This window comes from Patella vulgata, chromosome 7 (genome assembly GCF_932274485.2).
Source record: "Patella vulgata chromosome 7, xgPatVulg1.2, whole genome shotgun sequence".
Classification (NCBI taxonomy): Eukaryota; Metazoa; Mollusca; class Gastropoda; family Patellidae; genus Patella; species Patella vulgata.
Window position 1 is genome coordinate 3,541,490 of NC_065885.2, and position 14,596 is coordinate 3,556,085.

General features: G+C 37.1%; 1 long non-coding RNA gene across 1 annotated transcript in view; it reads left to right on the top strand.

The window, feature by feature from the left end:
* Positions 1-2,940: 2,940 nt before the first annotated feature.
* LOC126827148 (uncharacterized) overlaps positions 2,941-14,596 on the top strand; it is a 44,961-nt gene continuing 33,305 nt past the window's right edge. The window contains exon 1 of the long non-coding RNA XR_007682582.2: positions 2,941-3,003. This is a non-coding gene — a long non-coding RNA (uncharacterized LOC126827148). The remainder of the gene's footprint in view (positions 3,004-14,596) is intronic.

Here is a 14,596-nt window from a genome sequence, read left to right on the forward strand (position 1 = left end):
GAATGAAGCTTTGGGGTCATAATTTAGAGAACAAATCCTATCTATGGTCAGCTTCCGCGGTCTTCCGTTGTTTATAATTTTGTATTATGTGGTCTAACAACATCTTGTGATAATTTTGTAATAATAATATTTATTTATAGCACAATGTGGTCTACCATCAACATCTTGTGGTAATTTTGTAATAATAATATTTATTTATAGCACCATGTGGTCTACCATCAACATCTTGTGGTAATTTTGTAGTAATGATATTTATTTATAGCACAATGTGGTCTACCATCAACATCTTGTGGTAATTTTGTAATAATAATGTTTATTTACAGCACCATGTGGTCTAACAACAACATCTTGTGGTAATTGTATAATAATAATATTTATTTACAGCACCATGTGGTCTAACAACAACATCTTGTGGTAATGTTGGAAGTTTAGACACCAGTACATGTTCCTGTCTGTGTAACGCTGGGTATACCGGAAGTCGCTGTGAAACTGGTAAGTATTGTGTTTGTTTCACTTTTGTCCAGTCTGATTAAAATACATTAATTTCGATTTTATACGCCCACATTTTTTTGTGGACGCCCTAGAGGACACATATATATTTTCATGTCCCAAGGTTGTCGGGTGGGTGTGATTTTGGCACATATTGTACCGACCCGTCCCGAATTATTGCCCCTCGTTGTACGAAATCTTGTACGTAGCGTGCGGATCCTCTTTCACAATTTTTATATCGAACTTGAAATTTATTTTTATATGAAAGAATTCTGTTGGGTTCGACCACAAAGTCCTTTATTATTCCTAGTTGTTCGAAAATCGCAGAGAGGTCAGACTTTCTATTTGATATTAATCACCGTTGAAATATATGTTTATGATGGAACAGAGTTTCAAAAATAAAAGTCTGAGTATGTATGGAATTTAAACGCCAAACTATAAAGGAATGGTGTATGGACCGTATCTCAAAATTCCAGCTCAAAATATTGAGTCGTTTGGACGTGACCATCAAAACTGCTTATCCGGACACGTAACCCTTTTAAGATTTCGGGTCAATTTTTTCGTTGGGAGACCTGATAATCGATTTCCGTTCATTGAGGGGTCTATACAGTGAATGACCCAAATGCTGTACTTGATAATGAAAGGTAAATTTCACCTACACATTATTTTTATACAGAAAATGTCTGGTTTTATCTAGACACCGCATAATACAGCTTTGGATACTGGTCTCCATTTCCAGATGAAGACTGACGAATTTCAGTTATTTGACAACTTGTCACAAATATTGAGTTAGTTGCTCGGCCCTTAGGTAGAGGATTTTCAGGGATTTTAAAACAAAATTAAACAGTTTTATTCTCCAAAAAATTATCGGGATTAGCCCTTTAACATCCTACTCTACTCCTCCCACTGAGCTAATGAATTCGAACATGAAATGGGTTTAATATCCTACTATTCTGTCTCTACTGGGCTAATTAATACGGACATACGGTATACAGTGTGCCATGAGTACAATTTTGCCCAGACAGCAATGGGAGTCCTCGCTGATAGAATTCCCACCAGGTGTCGCTAGTAAAAACTCAGTTTCACGTGACCTTATCGATGGTAAGAGAACCGTATCGGTATTAAATTCCATATTAACGACAAAAACTAACGTTTGTCAACACACGAGTTCGTAATGAATGTACAGGAAAACTGTGCTATAAGGTAAACAATGGGGTCACGTGGGACCGCCTCGCCTATAAATTATGTCCCTTTATCTCTAGCGAGGACGCCCATTGAATTCCCATCCGAACGACTAGACACTTCGTCCTGCATCACTGACAATGGAAAACCACACCGGAAAATCACAACTTTGCGTTCCTGGCAGCCACGGTGGCTAAGTATGTAAGCTCGCTAACCTGAGGTTCGCGGGTTCGATCCCGGTGTTGGCCGAGAAAGTTCATCGGGATTTTCAAGCGTACCCCCCCCCCCCCCATGGTCAGTGGTGCAAGAAGGAGTGCCTGACAAGGACAGCTGTCTAGTCATTCGGATGTGTATACACATTGGCCTACACGTAAGAGGACCATTGGCAGTTGGAATTCGATATAAGAGAAGGTCGTAGCGCCGCTGTCCCGGCAAAATTTCCCTAATAGCTCACTGTATGGCAGTCGGAGCAGAACAATAGAACGTAATAACCAATTTCATTTCATTTCATTTTGATTTCCGAAAGCTTTCATTTCAGAGATAAGAAAGTCCCCTTAGCCGAATGCTTGGCGAATTCGATAAAGGCGGTACAAAGTTTTTATCAGAGATTTTTCAAACAAGGTGACTAGCGTTGAGATCACTAGAGAATGAATGTGTGTGTACTTTGTATGATTTGTGGGAGTTTCTCTAATTTCAGAGATTTGTAATTTACCCTCAAGTTATTGCGGTGTAAAGGGATTTCTTCTTACTGATTTGTGTTCTTGTGTTTGTTTTGAGGGATATTCTGGTACACAATGTCAACTTCGTAAGTTATATTTGAATTTTCTTGTATCTAGTATATATGTTTAATGTGTAGTCTGTGCAGGCTTTTTTCATACCGAATAGGAAAATACACCGTCTCAATTGATTTTCTAAATATAATCTGTAATTCATGTCATATTGAATTCTACATTGATAAATTATGTAATTGTGGTGCTGCCTTGGTATCCATCGTTATACCAAGAATTTGTTTGTAATTTGTTTCACCAAACCTACAAGTGTTGTTAGTCACGATGACTCTATGGATGATGTTTTTAGATGACTACATAATGATATTTATTTACAGCACCATGTGGTCTAAGAACAACATCTTGTGGTAATTGTGCAATAATAATATTTATTTACAGCACCATGTGGTCTAACAACAACATCTTGTGATAATTGTATAATAATAATATTTATTTACAGCACCATGTGGTCTAACAACAACATCTTGTAATTTTGGAAGTTTAGACACCAGTACATGTTCCTGTCAGTGTAACGCTGAATATACCGGAAGTCGCTGTGCAACTGGTAAGTTTTGTTTGTTTGTTCTTTTATCCAATCGGATACAAAGACAGATCTTAATATTTTATTTTCATGTGGACGTATGGTCCGGACGTCCCATCAAAGTTTACCGTCATCTTGAGTCTTAATTCCCGGTTCACCAAACTAGTAGCGTGATTGTCCGGGTGCTCTACCGCGGGAACATTTTGAAAAATGAACCCCAAATATGCGATTTGGTGGCATATCTAATTATATTCTTTGTCAAATTCAGCCAGCAGACCAGCTATCACCAAATTTTGCTGAGGTCTTAAAATTGAATTTTTTTTCGATATACGAACCATTGGCAGACGTTTCTGGCGTATCCCCACAAACAGGGTGCAGGTGACTTAATAATTAGTAAATTTGCGGGCGACAGTGTCGGGTGAGTCCGATGAAATTTTCGGATGAAATTCGGAATCCCCATTGCAAGATTCCGAATTCCGGCCCACACCCAGCACACCCGGCCCAGAAAGTCTATTATACCAGCGCATTCCAGACTCCAGTGATGGCATGGCGGCCCGTTAAAGTCACAGGCCACATACAACATGATCATCATCGCTCCATGGCCGGTCCAATACCCCCGCCCCCCATATAATGTTCAGCAGAAAAAAAGGTTTTTTAGACGAATTGGACAAAATTATTTTTTTCATTATTTGTCCGACCGGCCCTTCGGGCGATCGCCGATCGCCCAATGGTCCAATCTGCCCCTGTATACAAAAGACCAGTGAGTGGGCATTGGGGTGGCCTAGTTGTCTAGAGTGTCGCGCTTCGAGTTCTATCTGGTCGTAGTTTCGATCCCTGGTGTAAGCGTATGTGGTTTGGAGATAGGGACGCCTTCTCAACCTCGTTGAGAGTACTCCGGTCTCCTCCTACAGGAAATACCTTCTGCGCATGCGCTAATATAATAAAAAAAAGACAATTTGTCTGCGATACAACACTCGGTTGAAGCGGACGTTAAAAACTAATAGAAGAAGAAGAAGGGAGTATACTCAAAAATCATTAGTAAGTTACATTAAAGTTTATTAAAATTAACAACACTATATCTAGACAATATATAATATATAGACAACATATGATATATAGAAAATATATAATAGACAATGTATAATATATAGACAATACATAATATATAGACAATACATAATATATAGACAATATATAATATATAGATAATATATAATAGACAATACATAATAGACAATACATAATATATAGACAATATATAAAATATAGACAATATATGAAATATAGACAATACATAATAGACAATAGATAAATAATAAAATTGACGATATATAATTGACAATACATGATATACAATATATAATAGACAATATATAATTACAAGTATTAGAATTGACAATATATAATAGACAATATATAATTACAAGTAATGGAATTGACAAAAAGAGAAAGATTATCATATATATTATTTTGGTGATAATATAAATAACAATTACAGAAATACACTAAAATACTATATATATATATATATATATATATATATATATATATATATATATATATATATATTATTAACATTACAGAAATACACTAAAATACTAATTTAAATTAGCATTTTTGTGATAATATAATTAACAATTACTAATTTAAATTATTATTTTGGTATATTTCTTTAATTTAGTTTATAAATTAGTTGTATCTACCTATATTACATATATTAATAAATGGTGTAACTATTATTTGTTTGGTCACCTGTCCATACCACACAATAATCACCTGCATTGTTAATTATACATATATATATATATATATTTCACTCGTAAAATTTTGTTGAAATATTTCTGTGTAAGAAACAACATATCATACCACCTATTCTAGTTTTATATTACAAGTATATCGCTAAAACATGCCCCTTAAGGATAATAATTACAAGTAATTAAATTGATAAAACAGTTACATATACATATAATATTATCTTAAGGGTATTATAACAAATTATTTCTAAATGTCAAACCTTCTGGTTTATTTATTAAACATGATTATAAAGCTGTATTGTTAAACCAACACCTGTATTTATTGGAGACAAGTTATATATAATAATTCCAGTGTATTTATTGGAGACAAGTTATATATAATAATTCCTGTGATTTATACTGGGGCTTATAGATGATGATTATCTTAAGGTCTATTATTGGAGAATACAGAAATAAACAAATACTACTATAAATTTTACTACTACAAATATTACTACTACTACTACTACTACTACTACACTATATAAATGTCACTCGCGTTCTCCCATGACTAGGTCCTCTAGGTATTGTGTTGAACGTTTTAAGTCCTATACATATGATCATGTATATAAGTTATATTAGCTAGACCAACATGTGTCTGCTATTGGTAAGTCCTCTATGTATTGTATTGAATGTTTAACGTCATGTCTACAACCAGCCAGACTAACATGTAGCTGCTATTGGTAAGTCCTCTATGTATTGTATTGAATGTTTAACGTCATGTCTACAACCAGCCAGACTAACATGTAGCTGCTATGGGTAAGTTCGCTACGTATTGTATTGTATTAAGTGTTTAACGTCATGTCTACCATCAGTCAGACTAACATGTAGCTGCAATGCAAGTATGTCAGAGCTTTAAGTATTTCAGAGCTTTAAGTATGTTAACGATGGCTAAAACCCCTGACTATACTACAAGCCGGATCTACACTGACTTAAGTTGGCTAGATTTTGTCGCTTGTTCAGTGGAGCCAGATTCAGCTTCACTAAATAGTCGTTGCTTCCATTTAGAAAGCACAGATTTATTTAATATAAAGGACCACAGAATGAAGACCCCTTGAGATGCATTAAAAATTACAGACAGATATTCTAAAGCCCAGCTGGTGATAAAATTTGATAAAACAGCTAGCAACCAAAACAGACCGGTCAGAACAGAAAGCTTTATATAAATTACAATATTGTTACGTTCTCCAGATTGTTTTCCCTGTTGTTTAACGCGAGAGATGGAGATAATTGTCAACAAAAAGAAAACAATATTTAGGATAATGACGAGACATAAGGGTAAAACAAAACAATAGCCCACAAGTTGTTTAGAGGATAGATAACACACATTACCCCCATAACCTATGTCCATTCCCCCGGATAACGTGACATTTGTAATAACTATACAAACTATCAGTATCACTGGCAACCCATTGGCATAAGCAATGTAGTTCAGTGTCTGAATACCGTGAGACTGAGCAGAATTTCTGACCAGTTTCTGTAAAACAAATACCTTGAACATGTGATAGGTACACACATTCATCCATAGTGCCATACCGAGCCAGAGGTAATGGATGCTTATTCCAATACTTCTACACAATATTTTATCTTGTGTCTGATCCAGGCCCGTAATTAAGATTAACTGAGCAAGAAAAAGATTAAGCATTAACCCTATGTTGTTGATGCCTGGCTGTGTTCTCATTTCTGGGAACATACCATATGTTATTAAAGCTATACATATAGATATCAAAGACAGAGTGATCAAAACAATAGTTAAATACCGGAGAATCCAATCAAATTTTGTGTGGGTGTCATAGTACTCTATGGTTTCGTTACTGTGCGTAAAGTTGGTTTTATTGAGAAATGTCTGAAAACATACCCTAAGGTCATCGTGAAACACAGAAAACTCGTCATCAGATAAGGTAAGGTTGAGATGTTCAACAGATGCCAATGCATTATCGACATCAAACTCTTTGTTATAAAATTCAATAAATGAACAGGACATCTGGTGGCTTATTGGTTCATAGCTGTATTTAGCGGCTATTATTTCTCCGTCCTCTGCAACAGGCTTTTCGGAACAACACAGCTTCGTGGTTATGTTGGAGACAAAATGTCGCATAATAGGCTGCGAGTGAGATACGTATGTATAATTTATTGTATGATAAAGTGTTAAAGCTGAAGCCCCGAAGTCTTCAGCACCACTCCTGGAGATAACAGTTTCATAGTCCTCTAATGTGATGTTGCTATTCACGATAAACCAAACATTCATATAGATATATGAAGATCCCCCGATCAACACTGGTTTAGAAGTAGTGACTGTATAATCAGTAGAGTATATCAGTAACGATATTGATGTCATCATGTTTCCTATCATTTGTTTAAAGAATGGAACCCGAGCTCTGGTTGGTATCTTTAAATTAATCATCATTTGATAGGTATTACCCAATGCTGTTATATTATCATACTCGCAATATCCACCTCGTAGTACCTTATTAGAGTAACACTGAATGGGTCGACATTTATTCTAAAATAAAACAAATAGAACAATAAATGCACATGCAGTTAATTAGCAATATAATCGTAAGTATTGTACGTACAAGTTCTAAAAAGTGATCACAAATCAAGTTAAGCATAAGTGTATTGTTTTTTTATCTTGAAGGGACCGTCAATTTAACCAGAGCCTCAAAGACGATTGAATTAAATTTAAAGGTATTGTGGCACAATTGGTACGCATAGGAATTACCATCACTTGCTGTGATATCTATATAAACCTCAATCCCAGTCTTATGGTCGCACGTGAAATAATCATACAATACATTATTCATCCTCGGTATCCCCAGTGATTTCATTCCGTTCTACTCCACTAACCCCTGGGTTAATCTATGGGGGAGACACGTTTTCAAATTATTCGCCCTTGATAATTGTACGATTTGTTTGACCAATCCCATACATCGTTAATTGAAAAGGAAGGTTAGGAGTTAGCCTAAATAAGAGAATTTCAAATTATTCTAAATGCGAATTTATTAACAACAAATTATATAATAATATATTAATGAAGACCGGACGTTTATATCTATGTTGGGCCAAGAGTTTTATTGAGAATCGTTCGTTCGTTCGTTCGTTCGTTCGTTCGTTTGTTTTGTTTGTTTGTTCGTATTTTCGTTCGTTCCCGGGGTGTTGGATGGCTGAATGGTTAGCGTGCGCGCGCTGTATCATAAAGTCTGTCATTGAGTCGACTGGCGTGGTTTCGAATCCCCGGATATACGTGACAGGGAGTAGGGTCGCTTGTCCAACCTCGTGGGTTTTCTCCGGGTCCTCCGGTTTCCTCCCACTGCTAAAGACCCCTACGCGCAAGCGAATTATGTAAATAAAATTAAACCGTATGTTAGTCCCGAAATGACCTAGTTTGTGTCGAGTGGACGTTAAACCCCATTTCTCTCTCTCTCGCGTTCGTTCCCGGAGTTTTACGTCCACGTGATATCGTGGACATCATATTGGGAAACAAATTGCCAAGTATAGTTCAATAATAATAAACATAACAGAATGAAAATACAATTAATTATAAATGAATTAGGAATATATACATTATTTACATAAATCATTGAGTAAATGTACATGAATATTGTTATCTACCCTTATAAAATCGAAGGCGAAACGACTGGTTTGTAAACTGTTTTATGATTTGTTCGTAGACCTTATCTTCAATCAAGGCCAGGGCAGATGATTTGAAATCGTGGAAACCGTATGGATTAACCCAGGGTATAGTGGAGTAGAACGGAATGAAAACACTGGGGATACAGAGGATGTACATTATTAGTCGAGACAGAGTCGTGGTTAACCTTGGCCCTACAAATAAAACGTATAGGCATTTAGTGTTCTTTTTTTTAAAGATTAATATCAAGTCGCCATCTTTATGCATTTGTTATAATTTTGAATCATGCCATTAACGTTACGCGATAATCTATCCTCATTATTTTTTATTTAAATATCGTATTTTACAGTTAACGCATGATGACAATTATTCTCGTGGTTTGAATGCATGTGAATTAATGATATACCATAATGGTAGTATCAACGTGATATTGTCGTGGTTAACTCGTATATCATACTATCAATGTGACACTGTCGTGGTTAACTCTTATATCAAACAATCAATGTGACATTGTCGTGTTTAACTCTCATATCAAACTATCAATGTGACATTGTCGTGGTTAACTCTCATATCAAACTATCAGCGTTACATTGTCGTGGTTAACTCTCCTATCAAACTATCAATGTAACATTGTCGTGGTTAACTCTCATATCAAACTATCAATGCACTATACGAGTATATAGTGTAAGGTTTATACCAGAAATCGAATTCAAAATGACCTAGCTGTGATTATGGAAGTATTTAGTGATTTCACACAGTCATAATTTTTTATCTGAATATTTAGATATATAAAATATCCACGTATTTAATCAAATTTCATTTTGCAAACTTTATGACTCAGACACTTAGAAGGCATTTAGATAATTTCATCCTCAGAACTTGTATGAGTGTATGGGCCCCCAAGACAAACGCCTCTGACTGGATAGGCCTACAAGAGACGCTGTACATTGTAATATTATACTATTAAGATACTTACCGCTCGAATATCCATCCAAGAAATCCTTCCGTCGCATGATTTCACCGATTTTTCAAACTGATCCGTGAAACCAACTAGAGTTTTCACAGGGTACACCGATTCGCCTTTAACTCCTCGCAGACGATAACCGTTGCACCTAGCGCAATAAATGTTCCTGTAAATTTTCTTGTTTTTTGAGTTCTGGACGAGGACAAAGTATTTTGTACAACTGTCAGAATATTCTTGGTATAATGCTGGGAATTTCGAATCGCATTGAGAAATTATTGGTTCCGATCTCCGAATATCACAATATCTCAACTCTGCAAATTGTGGTGGAACAATGTAATCCTCGCAGACAGCAACCCTGTTTTTATTGTATTTACATTCGCCTAGAATTTTCCAATTTGAACATGAAGTTTCTTTGTTAAGAAATGCACATTTATTGTTGATGTATGTTTTGCCAGTTTGGGGACAAGAAACAGGCAGGACAGTAGAGTCACAGTTTTCTATAAAGCCATCATGGCGTTTATAGTTAGCAACCATATAGAAACCATCACCGTGTGATAGGTCCTTAAATTGGAATATTGAATCGCTAGGTGTTGCGATGCACCTGAAATCCGACTGTATTTCCTGTGTGTGAAGACCGTTATTAACCTTTATATCAACACAACAGTCTCCGTAAAACAGACATTCCTGATCACACATACATCGAAGACATTCCAGCCCTGTGAATTTGAAACCATCATTTACAAGACACTTTGGGCACCCCAAGAGAAGACCCACAGGCGAAACGATTGGTAGCAAGGTAACAACTACAATATAAACTAAGATTTGCACAACTTTCTGAAATTAAAAATAAAAGATAAATATTTGGTTGAATTATCAGATAAAGAAAATAAATGGAATTAATTTTATATAATATTATATTTCAAATAACCCTAGACCCTCCGTCTTACTTAAGATCCGAACACCCGGCTAGTTAAGAATGGGGTATTTAGCCCAAACCCCTTAAAATATGTGTACTCGTAAAGTTGAAAATAAAAGCGTTTATATATCAGGGGTGACTGGATAAAGTTGTCACAGATATTGCGTACATCCTAATGTTAAGTTGAGTCACATCACATCAATCGAAAGTTATCTGTTTTACAACCGACCAAGCGCTAATAGCTATTTTATGATCCGGTTCAAATTTTAACTTGCCAGACAGGTATTTTCTTCAAGAAAACGGAGGTTAAAATACGTCCTGAATATATAACGTTTTACATGGACGATCGAGTACCCGTGGCGTGCGAAACGAATTAACAAATAATTAAAGGAAGCCATCAGTGCTTGTATTCACTTACTCTGATTAGAGGTACAAAAGATTACCACATGTATTTATAAACACAAGATAGGTTACTCGTTAACAAAAAATACCTATCACCATGACCAACAGTACTTCTATGTCATAAGTAGTTTTATATCTATCTCATGGATCTGTGGATTGACCTTAGATTACTTACAATATGAACATAGTGAAATAAATGAAAATGAAATGGAGTTTAACGTCCTACTTTTCTGCTCCTAACCTGGGCTAATGAAGACGGGCATACGCCATACAATGTGCGATGAGGGAAATTTTGCCCGGACAGCGGCACTACGGCCTACTCTTATATCGAATTCCAACTGCCAATGTGTACACGGGACCTCGGTTTTTTTCCCATCCGAACGACTAGACAGCTTTCCTTGTCAGCCCCTCCGTCCTGCATCACTGACAAGGGAGAACCACGCCGGAAAATCTGGATGAACTTTCTCGGCCAATGCAGGGATCGAACACCCGACCTCCAGGCTAGCGAGCTAACGTCTTACCCACTTAGCCACGTGATCCCCTAGTGAAATAAAACAATTATATCTTTACTGAAGAGAAATGAAAACTACCTTCATGATTTGTATATTGAAGATATGGACATCCTTCCTTTAGTAATCGCAGTTACAAAACAAATGTATCTGATGGAATAATATGGTTTTTGTCGGAATTCATTCCATCATAAAATATTAATGAACTTATATAAATATTAATAACCTCTGTTTGTAACAGAATATTATGTTTTGTCAACAAAATGCAATAGAGGTATGTGATATTTAGATTGGTCTGATCCGATGTTTAGAGTTAATGTCATATATAAATTATTTAAAGTACTTAAGATAGCTTGCTGTGTAACTAAACATATAGTATATACAGCCAATAATAAATTTCGTTCAGAATAAAACAAAGTCAAAATTGACCACGGAGCACGTTTTGTTGTAAAAGGAGCCCCGTCGAATGCAATCTGATTAAAATACAGATCTATATTTCGTTTCGTTTTTTTACACTTTCCATGGCCTACACTACATGAAGATCGGTTGTAGCGATAGGTCGCGTCAGAGGCCATACTAGTGGATTACCCCCATTTCCGTGCAAAACCCAACTAAAGCTCGCCGTAACAGACCCTTTCATTGACTAATCCTTCACAACATTCAGAACAAGTCAATGATAACAACTCTTCTAGATCCCAATGTAGTAAACACAAGTAAAACGAAATTTTGAACTATAAAAACGAAACGAAATAGGATGTGTGGTTTAGTCAGATTGTGTCGAATGCAGCAGACGGGAGTTAAAAAAGGATTAATACAGTGGGTCGAATAAGGTCTGAAGAATAACCTGCATATTGTTAAACCTATATTAGAATCTCTCGGGGGGGGGGGCGGAGACAGGGTCATTTGTCCCTCCTTGCCCCTCCCCTTCCTCAAGATCCGGCACTGTGCACACCCAACACCAACTTCAACTTGATCTACTGATGATTTCAGCATTTTAATGTGCACAGCACAAATAAGGTAAAAGGTAACATTTGTAAATTATTGAAAATGGTAGAGTCCTGTCTTCATATACTAACGAGATAAATATCTCTCTTTTAATAAGTGAAATTACTTTATAAATGTATCTGTTGCAAATCATAATTTGTGTAGATTTATCTCATAGTGATGAGCTAAATTATTAATAGCCACCTTTACTGTGAAACACAGCACAACAACGCAATGGGAGTGTGTGACATTTACATTATATTCTGGTCCAACATTTAGTTTTAATGTCGAACGTATTATATTGATTGTGACTATGAGTACCACAGAAGCCGGATGAAAGATATCCCAGTAATTGTTTTTTTCTCTTCCAGGGCTCAATTTTAAAAGGGGGGGGGGGTCACGGTGGCTAAGTGGGTAAGACGCTGGCTCGCTAGCCTGGAGGTCGGGTGTTCCCCCTTGTCAGTGATGCAGGACGGAGGGGCGTAGTGCCGCTGTCCGAGCCAAATTTTCCTCGTAGCACACTGTATGGAGTATGCCAGTCTTCATTAACCCAGTTCATTAGCAGAATAGTAGGACGTTAAACCCCATGTCATTTCATTTTAATTTTTGAAAAAATACATTTTTCAAACAAACACAGTATTTCACAATCGGATCTCGACAACGCGCTACGGCGAAATCATGGCAAGTTATTGGCCTGGGAAACTGTAATACTATATATTCTATAGGGTTATTTTAGTTCTATGAAAGGTGTTCTGTTTAATATATTGAAGTGGTTAAACAAAAGGGTGACAACAAGAACTGGGCTAAGTAGGTACCTTGCATTATTCCCAGACCAACGCACTGACAGTTCTGTTACTATCTATTTCTGGATGTGGTTTACTGATGTCCAGCCATCTGGTGCACACATTAGTCCAGTTAGGGGTCTTTATAGCAGTATGAGGAAGCCGGAGGACCGGACCCGGAGAAAACCCAAGATGTTGGGCAGACGACCCTGCTTCTTGTCACCTACAACCGGGGAATCGAAACCACGCCAATTGACCCAATGACAGACCTTATGATACAGCGCGCACCTGCAAACCATTCGAGAGGAACTCAAGGCATAGAGTCTCTCCCCATGTTGTCACTATCACGCCCGTTTCTGTGGTTTTAAATAGTAATAAATAAAATAAAGCGTTTGACATTAAAACAAAATGCCTGACCAGAATATATCTAAATGTCACAAACAATTAAACAGTGGTTAATGATCATTAATGGTAGTTTATTACTAGTATCAGCATGAAATAAATTCACACAAATATACTTTGCAACAGATACATTTGTTATGTAATTTTACTTTCTAGAAGAGGCATGTTTATATCTTCAGTATGAAGGTAGGTCACAACCATTTTCAATAATCTACAAATGTTCCCTCTTACCGTATTTGTGGTTGAGTAGAAGGAGCCACGGTGGTTAATCAGTAAGACGCTGGCTCGCTAGCCCGGAGATCGCATGTTAGATCCCTGCGTTGACCGCGAAAGTTCATTGGGGTTTTCCGACGTGGTTTCCTCTTGCCAGTCGGGTAGGACAGAGGGCCTGACAAGGACAGCTGTCTAGTCGTTTGGATGGGACCAAAAACCGAGGTCCCGTGTATACATTGGCGTGCACGAAAAGATCCCGTGGCAGTTGGAATTCTATATAAGAGTAGGCCATAGTGCCGCTGCTCTGACAAAATTTACTTACTAGCACACTGTATGGCGTATGTTCGTCTTCATAGCCCAGTTGGAGCAGAACAGTAGGACGGAAAACTCCATTTCATTTCATTTGAATAATTCATATATACTAAACAGCAAAAAAGGCCTCAGTACGATTTCAAAATCAGAGAGGCACCGTAATAAAATCATTCTAGAAAACGACTTACTAAATGGATCAAAGCAATTTTTTGTGAACCGTATGTTGACACATTAGTGATTAATTCATCACAATTCCAAGGCATTACGAGAAGGTTTAGAGTCTGTACACAGTCTATACACCAGTATCTGATGTGTCCACCGCGAGTGGCAATAACAGCAGCACAGCGTCTGTACATGGAGTGGACCAGACGATTGATGAACGCCATTGACACCTGGAACGTCTCGGTACGACGTTATTAAGTCTCCTCTGAATTTCATCCCAAAGATGTTCAATCGAGTTTAAGTCGGGACTAAGGGCTGGCCACTGCATAACGTTGACACCGTTCTGGTGTGGGAATCCCGAGTAACTTTGGCGGTGTGGGCACGGGCGTTGTCATGTTGGAAAACATTGTTTCGATGGCGTGCGAAATGTGGTATGTAGAGCTTGATCGATGTAGCGCACTGCTGTGATACTGACTTCTCTCCCTGGACCAAGGTTTTGGAACACCACATTACCCACTCTCTGGTTCAGGTCGATTCCAACCCAAAC